We start from the raw sequence: 8,288 nt of genomic DNA on the forward strand, positions 1-8,288 counted from the left end.
GGGGCTGGAGGGGGCTGAAGGGCACTGGAGGGGGATTGAGGGGCCTGGAGGGGGCTGGTGGGGGCTGGTGGGGGCTTGAAGGCCTGGAGGGGCCTGGAGGGGGCTGAGGGGGCTGGAGGGGGCTGGAAGGGCCTGGAGGGGGCTGGAGGGGGCTGGAGGGGGCTGAGGGGGCTGGAGGGGGCTGGAAGGCCTGGAAGGGGCTAGTGGGGGCCGGTGGGGGCTGGAAGGCCTGGAGGGGCCTGGAGGGGGCTGAGGGGGCTGGAGGGGGCTGGAAGGGGCTGGAGGGGGCTGAGGGGGCCGGAGGGGGCTGGAAGGCCTGGAGAGGGCTGGTAGGGGCTGGTGGGGGCTGGAAGGCCTGGAGGGGCCTGGAGGGGGCTGAGGGGGCTGGAGGGGGCTGGAAGGGCCTGGAGGGGCCTGGAGGGGGCTAGAGGGCCTGGAGAGGGCTGGAGGGGGCTGGTGGGGGCTGGAGGGGGCTGGAGAGGGCTGGTGGGGGCTGGAGAGGGCTGGTGGGGGCTGGAGGGGGCTGGAGGGGGCTGGAGAGGGCTGGTGGGGGCTGGAGGGCCTGGAGGGGGCTGGAGGGGGCTGGTGGGGACTGGTGGAGCTGGGAGGCCTGCAGCGACCTCCCCCACATCCTTGGCCCCTTAGAAGCTGGAGGACCCTCCCCACCGCAGGGCCAGCTCAGGCCTGCAGAGGCCATGGCCCGCTGTTCCCCGCCCCTCCTGACACCTGGGCCTGCCTTTCTCCCCTCCACCTCTGCATGCCTTGCCTTCATAGCCCATCCCAGGCTGGTCCTCCTCCAAGGAGCTCACGGAGCTCACGGTCCCACAAGAATTTCTTCGGACTTCTTTTGCCTGCCATGCCGGGCCACGTCCAGTGACACAGCAGTTGTCTTCCAAATGCCGGGCACGTAAATTCTCTGTCCCCACCTCTCCATCTGGATTTAGGTCCTCTTCTCCCTGCCCCCACCCGGGGGGCTTCCCACACACGAACAGGGAGGCGTTCCAGGAGGTTCTGGATTGTGCTACTTCGATCCGCGTTGTGCTTGCTGCTTTTGCCAAACTCGCTCCTGTGAATGCTGGCACGTGGTCCTCAGTCTGGAGGGCCTGCAACTGATGACACGTGACCCACCGTGGAAGCGGACAGAGGGGACAGAGGCCGAGGCAGGCAGCTCGCCAAGCTCCCTGAGCCGATCTGCAGCGCACTGAGACCTGGACCCCCCCCCCCCCCCTTGCCACAGGCGGCCACTGTCCCAGCCCCTCTTCCTGAACCTCACTTGGGACGAGCGCTGAGCACCTGCGTTAGCAGGGACCCGCAGTGAGAACCGGCTTAGGCACAGACCTGAGAACCCCTCCCCAAGGGCCCAGCCTGCAACCTGGCCCCCAACCTGCTCTCTCACTTCCCTTTCTCAGTGGGTCAGCACCTGCTGAGCACACCACACCCTCCCTCTCACCCCTGCCAGGAACACCCTCTTCCTTCCTCCCCCTCCCCTCCCCCACCGGAGGCCTCCTTCTGGGCTGGTCCGGCTTGGCCAAAGCAAGACACGTGGCTACTTAACTTCCAGGGCTCCCGCCCGCCCAGAGGAGCGAGGGAAGGGGTGGGACATCTGTGAACAGCCCCACGGGGCTCAGCATTCGAAGCAGTGGCCTCCCTTCCCGGGCTGAAGCATCTCAGGGACTGGAGCTACCCTCGTTTTCCTCTGTATCTCCCCCTTCCCTCTCCTCGCACGGGGTCGGGCACGCAGTGGACGCTGGGGTACTTGCCGAGCAGGTGATGGGGGCCCACGCAAAAGGCAGCTTTGACCTGCACAACCCCCGCCCCCTCCCATCAAGATGCTGACAACGACAGTGACGGTGATAAGTGACATCCCTGGGCAAAGCACTGACACTGTCACAGCTGGTACCTACAAGGACTCAGGTGCCTGGCACACAGGGTGGGGCTCAGCGACTTGTTCACGATCACGTGGCTAGCCAGTGCAGGGGGGGCCATCACCTGAGTCTGAGCTCCTGAACGGTCTGCCGGACCCCTGAGCTGGAAGCGGGAGACGTGAGTTCTGGTGGCTCCCCTGCGTGGCCTTGGGTGAGTCGTCTCCCCTCTCGGAGCCTCGGGCTCTCAGTGTGTATAATGAAGGCTTGACCTTCTCGGGCATTATGTTCTCCTTCTTGGGTGCTGTGTCATCACCCCTCCCCACCCCAAGGAGACACCATGAGGGTTCAGAATCGAGCGATGGTTAGAGACAGGCCTCCTGTCTTCAGGCACCTTATGGTCCAGTGGGTCGAGCCCCAGCCCCCTCGCCTTCCATGGAGGTTTGAGTTCCAGCTCAAGTGCGGACAGTGGGGCTGCGGGAGCCAGGGTGGGGGGGGGCTGCGGGGGGGGAGGGGCGTGGGGGGAGGAGGGGTTGGAGAAGGTGGAGGAAGGGTTTGGCTGTGCAGGTGAGCTAGGAGGGGTTGACAACAAGCGTAGGTGGGGGTGAAGAGACCACAGAGCGTGTGACCGGCTGGGAGGACCGGCGGCCCGGCGTGGAGAACGCGACGACCTTCTAGCCGTTTCCCTCTCCGAGCCCCCTCTCGTGAGCAAATGTCTTTAATTTATGAAGGGACTGATTTTAAATCATCCTCCCTCTCTCCCTGCCCACCCACCCTCCTTCCCTGCCTATATTTCCCCCTGCCCATAAATTTTTTTTAATGACAGTTTAGAAAATGAGCAAATCTTTGGTGACACTTTTATCACCTCCAGAATACTTTCGATAAGAGGTTTCGGTAGATTGCATTCTGGGAGAGGGGGAGGAGAGAGACCAGATAGCAGCTCCATCTACCCAGGCGGAACCCCCACCCCCCCTTCGCCCTGCCCGCCCCGTCCCAGCCCTCAGCCCAGAGGCTGCCCCTCGTTCCCCCTGCTGGTACCCAGCTCCTGGGGTCCCAGCACCATCCCGACAGCCTGCTCACCCTGTGGCCTGGGCACAGCCCTTCACTCCTCCCTCTCTGCCGGTCTTTCGCAAAATCTTGCCTAGCGCAACGGATAATTAGCGCCAACCTATTAATAATGGTTAAAAGTAATTAGCTGCTGACATTTTGTACCCCACCTAGTTATTCAGACTGGCAAATCAGGTCCAAAAATATTTCGCAAACTAAAAACAGAGCTGAGGTAGATGTCAGGGGAGCTGGAAGGTTCACACGGCACCTGGAACGCAGGCCCACCGCCAAGAGTTCTTAGCTGGGCTGGGAAAGCAAGGAAACCCTCCCAGGGCGAGATTGTGTCAGAAGGAATGCTTTGGAGGGCCCAGAATGGGGGGGGCGACGGGGGCAGGGAGAGAAGCCTCCCATGGTTTCTGCACAGGGACCTGATCCCCGGAGAGGGGACCGCTTAAGTGAGGTTGGTTGGGAGAGGGAAGGCTTAGGGGGCTTGTCACACAGTCCGGGAGGGAGCGGAAGCCTGGGCAGGAACCGAGAACCAGGCCTGGGAATGAGGGACATTGGAAGGGAAATCAACAGGATTCGGGGGCTGGCTGGACACGGGACCTGTGAGCGGCAGGGTTTAGGAGAATGGGGATCCACAGAGAGAGGCCAGCCCGGGAGATCAGCGGGTGACTTGTGGAAGGATCCTGTCCGGTTAGAAATATATGGAGGAGAAAAGCAAGTTTTGTTGTCTTCAAGAAACACGTTGTTGTGGGCAGTCAAAATGTCACTTGCTTCCTTGTGTAAGTTTATTTATTTATTTTGAGAAAGAGAGAGAGAGAGAGGAGAGGCGGAGAGTGAGACAATCCCAAGCCGGCTCAGTGCCGACAGCACGGAGCCCAACTCGGGGCTCGATCTCACGAACATGAGATCACGACCTGAGCGGAAATCAGGAGTCAGGCGCTTAACCGACTGAGCCACCCGGGCGCCCCAAGTGTCATTTGCTTCCAATCGAATTATGGTTAAAACAAGGTTGGGGCGGGGGGGGGGGGGGGGAAGTGTCGTAAGTCATAAAAGTGCCGTGAGTGAGAAAGTGACTTGGGTGCACAGAGGCCCTGACGTTTATTGAGCATTTGCAGCGGGCCGTTCCCCGTGCCTGGCACATATAAGAGCTGATGTGGGTGAAGAGCTGAGTGCCGTGCCTGGCTTTGCAATGGGGACCTCTGCCCTTCATCTTTATTATGGGGAGGAAATCGTTACGGCTACTGGTGACCATGAACAGTTAGGGCCCGGAAGATAGTTGTGGCCGAGCACCTACGAGGTGCCAGGCACTGTTCTGTGTACTTGGCACTTGTTAATCCCACAAATGTCCTAGAGGGCAGGTGCTATTATTATCAATCTCATTCTACAGATGAGAAAGCAGAAGCACAGAGAGGTTGAGTAACTCTCCGGAGGCCACACAGCAATTTGTACCACGTCAGAGACAGAACCTGCTAGCCTGACCCCAGCTGCCCCCGAAACTGTAGCATCGGGTCTGTTTCTGACCCTGAAGAGGAGTCGTGAGGACAATAGGGGACTGGAGAAGATTCCACAGGGCTCCCTGAGAGCAGGTCTCTTCTCTGAGGACGGGAAAGCTCTGAAGGAGAAGAGATGTGAAGACTGAACTGTTTCTGTCTACACAGAGACGCAGGAGAAATGGAGGGGGGCTCGCATGGACCTCCGGGGGCTGCAGGGAGGGGCCTGAGGGAATGCTCGGCCCTCCAGGCTTTCCTGGCTCGGGAGCAGAGTCAGGGTGAGGAAACAGAGGTCCCGAGGGGCAAGACCAGATAGGTAGACGGAATGAGGGATAGCACTCGCTCTTGGGTCGTTTTGCTCTATTCTTTATTCGAAGGAGCATTTGAATGTGCCCAGACCGTGGAGAGAGGACACAGGCGTGAGAAACTGTGGCTTCGCGCATCCCTTTGACATTTTCCCCAGCGTCTGTGGCAGGGCGGGTCCTGCCGAACCCTGGTCCCCTGGCCTGCAAACGCATAGGGTCCCTAATCAGAAGGTGCAAGCTGGCCCCCACGTGCGTGGAGCTCCTGGCCCAGACTCGGCCTTCCATAGTCTGTAATTGGCAGCTATTATGATTATTATTATGGCTATAACCATAGATCATTAATTTACAGTTTAAAAATCCTTCACCTGTTTCATTTTGCGCTATTTTATTGGAGAATTAAATTTTTATAGGAGATCTCCTAATTGGCCGGATTCAGTGTCATCCCTGCCCCTTTCAGGTATGCACAGCAGACAGGCAATGACAGGCGCTATTTCAATCCGGTGACACCCACCCACCCAAGCCACTTTTTTTTTTTTTTTTTAATCTCCTACCATCTACCGAGTGTGGGCTCTGTATCAGGCACCACCCTTCATTGTCTTCATTATTTTAATCCTGACGACAACCTCGCAGACAGGAGCTTGCCCCCACTCGACGGACAAGGAAACCAAGGCTCCGAGAGGTTAGATGACGTGCCGGAGGTCACACAGCGGGGAAATGCTGCGTGGGGATTCAGAGCCAGGTATGTCTGTCACTACAGCTTACGTCTCCTCCCAGATAGGACGATCCAGCGTTTAGGGAATCCTCTGGGGTGGGACGAGCTCTCCAATGACGGGGACAAGGACTAGCCAAAGGCAATGCGGTGGACCATCTGAGCTCTCCAGGGATGGTTCCCTTCTGGGGCTGAGTGGCTCCCAGAAACCCCAAGTAAGCATCAGCCAGGATGCCGCCTCGACATGTCGTGTGTCCCCCACTTGTCAAGGGAGGCTAATTCCTCCTCTGACACCTCCATGTGGCTTGTCTCTCTGGCTCCCACCCTCGACTCAATGGCCTGGTGTTCAAGGGACCAGGTGCAAAGCAGGAAACAGAGCTGCAATGACCCCTTACATGTGTCCAGAGCATTGAAATTTGTAGAGAGCCCTTTAACACACACCACGCATGGCCTCCGAGCTAAGAGGAGGCCGTGTCCTTTCAGATAAGAACACAGGCTCTCGGGCACACTGACTTCGGCTGGAGTCTCCATTTCACCCTTTTGGTGCTGTGTGATCTTGAGCAAGTCACGTTACCTTACCTGAGAAATGGAGAAAATACCTACTACCTATGATCTTTCTGAGGGTTGATTGAAATGATGCGTATATATAAATATAAATTTATATATTATATATCATATTATTATAATATTATATATATTATACATTTATATAAATACTCATTTAATATTTATATAAATATATTTATATTTATATATTTATCTAAATATATATTTATATGTGTAAATATATAAATATATGTGTAAATATATATTTATACTTATATTTATATACATATGATAAACATACATGTATATTTATATATACATATGATAAATATACATGTATATTTATATATACATATGATAAATATATATTTTTATATATTATATTTTTTATATTTTATTTATATTTTATTTTATATTTATTTTATTTTATATTTATACTTATAATATTTATACTATATTTTATTTATATTATTTATATTTTATATATATTATATATTATATTTTTATATTATATATATATAAATATATACACATATTAGAAATATATAAATATACATATGTATTTATATACATATTATAAATATACATGTATATTTATATATACATATTATAAATATATATTTTTTATATATTATATTTTTTATATTTTATTTATATTTTATTTTATATTTATTTTATTTTATATTTATTTTATTTTATATTTATATTTATAATATTTATTATATTTTATTTATATTATTTATATTTTATATATATTATATATTATATTTTTTATATTATATATATATAAATATATATATACATATTAGAAATATATAAATATACATATGTATTTATATGTACATATTATAAATATATATTTATATATACATATTATAAATATACATATATTTATATATACATATTATAAATATACATATATATGCATATTATAAATATACATATATAAATATAACTATAAATATACATATATATTTATGGAGCGCCGAGGTGGCGCAGTTGGTGAAGTGCCCAACTTCGGCTCAGGTCATGGTCCCACGGTTCGTGGGTTCGAGCCCCGCATCAGGCTCTGTGCTGACAGCTTGGAGCCTGCTTGGGATCTCCTCTCCCCCTCTCTCTCTGTTCCTCCCCCACTCGTGTGCGCGCTCTCAAAAATAAATTAAGAAAAAAATTAAAATATATTTATATATATATGACTCTATTACTTATTTATAAAATCTCACTTAAGTCTCTTATTAACCCATCGGAGAATAAGAAACGCGGGTGAATGGCAATGCTATCACAAATTCACGTTAGCTAAGTACAGCCCCCTACAAAGGTAGATATTGAGAGCTATTGCTTGCTAAGCCAAAACCTCTTAATCGGATTTTCTTTTACAGTCTCCCTGACTGTCCACTCACCGCAAGCTCCGTGCGGCCAGCCCCAGTCTGTCCGCTCAGGGCTCCCCCCAAAGCACTCAGCGACGCGACTGACACGGAGCAGGGGCTCGGGAAACCTCTGCTGTAGAATCGATGATCTTGTTTAACGACAGCCCTTGGCCCCAAGAGAAATTCTCATCCCCATTTCACAGCGTAGGAAACAGAGGTTCAGCGAGGTGAGCGAGCTTATGAGGCGGGGCTCGTAGGAGGTGGAACCGGATTCACACTCGGGTTCCCGACTCACACAACTGTACTGTGCGCCCTAAGTCGTCCCGCCGGAGAGAACTGTTTCCCTCCCCCCAGACGGAACGCCGGGACCAGGGGTCCCCGCTGGCAGCCTGAGCCCCCCTCCCCCAGTCCCATCGGAGAGGGTGATGGGAGGTCCCCGGGCCCAGCCTCACGGCTTTCTGAGCAGCAGAAGTTGGAGATTTGCCCAAGAGGCCGTGGGGTAACAGCTCTCAGGGCTGCTGTGCGGTGAGTGCGTGTCCCGGGGGGTAAGAACTAAAGCAGACGGGACAGGGCGTGCTGAGTGACACATACCGTCCCTCAGGGAAACCTTCTCGGGGAGCCATTTCCTCCCAGGAGGGAGTCCTGCCTTGCTGGGGTGCCCTTCCCTTCGGGAGACAGGCAGCTGGGGCTGTGGCCCTGCTCTGGGGCCAGCCGGGGTCCTCTACCGGCCTTCTGGTGGAAAGATCCGCAGAGAGGAGCCCTCAGTGGCTGAGAAGGCCTGTTCTGGGCACCAGGGGGTCCCGGTGGGTGGCCGGAGGAGCCTGCTTCCCAAGGGCTCTGGAGAGAGGCTGGCAGGAAGTCTCCCAGGGCTAAAAGCTGGTCAGAAGGGCTCCAGCTAACCTCCTTAACTTGCAAATGCACCCCAACCCCCAATTGAGTTCCCTCTATGCTGTCTA

The 8,288-nt window shown here is 52.8% G+C and overlaps 1 long non-coding RNA gene across 1 annotated transcript; it reads left to right on the forward strand.

The window, feature by feature from the left end:
- The first annotated feature begins 570 nt into the window (after window positions 1–570).
- On the forward strand, window positions 571–5,132 carry LOC131516336 (uncharacterized). The gene is made up of 2 exons (XR_009263994.1): window positions 571–2,076; window positions 4,303–5,132. It is a non-coding gene; the product is annotated as an uncharacterized LOC131516336 (long non-coding RNA).
- Window positions 5,133–8,288: the final 3,156 nt, after the last annotated feature.

Source organism: Neofelis nebulosa, chromosome 7 (genome assembly GCF_028018385.1).
Source record: "Neofelis nebulosa isolate mNeoNeb1 chromosome 7, mNeoNeb1.pri, whole genome shotgun sequence".
Classification (NCBI taxonomy): Eukaryota; Metazoa; Chordata; class Mammalia; order Carnivora; family Felidae; genus Neofelis; species Neofelis nebulosa.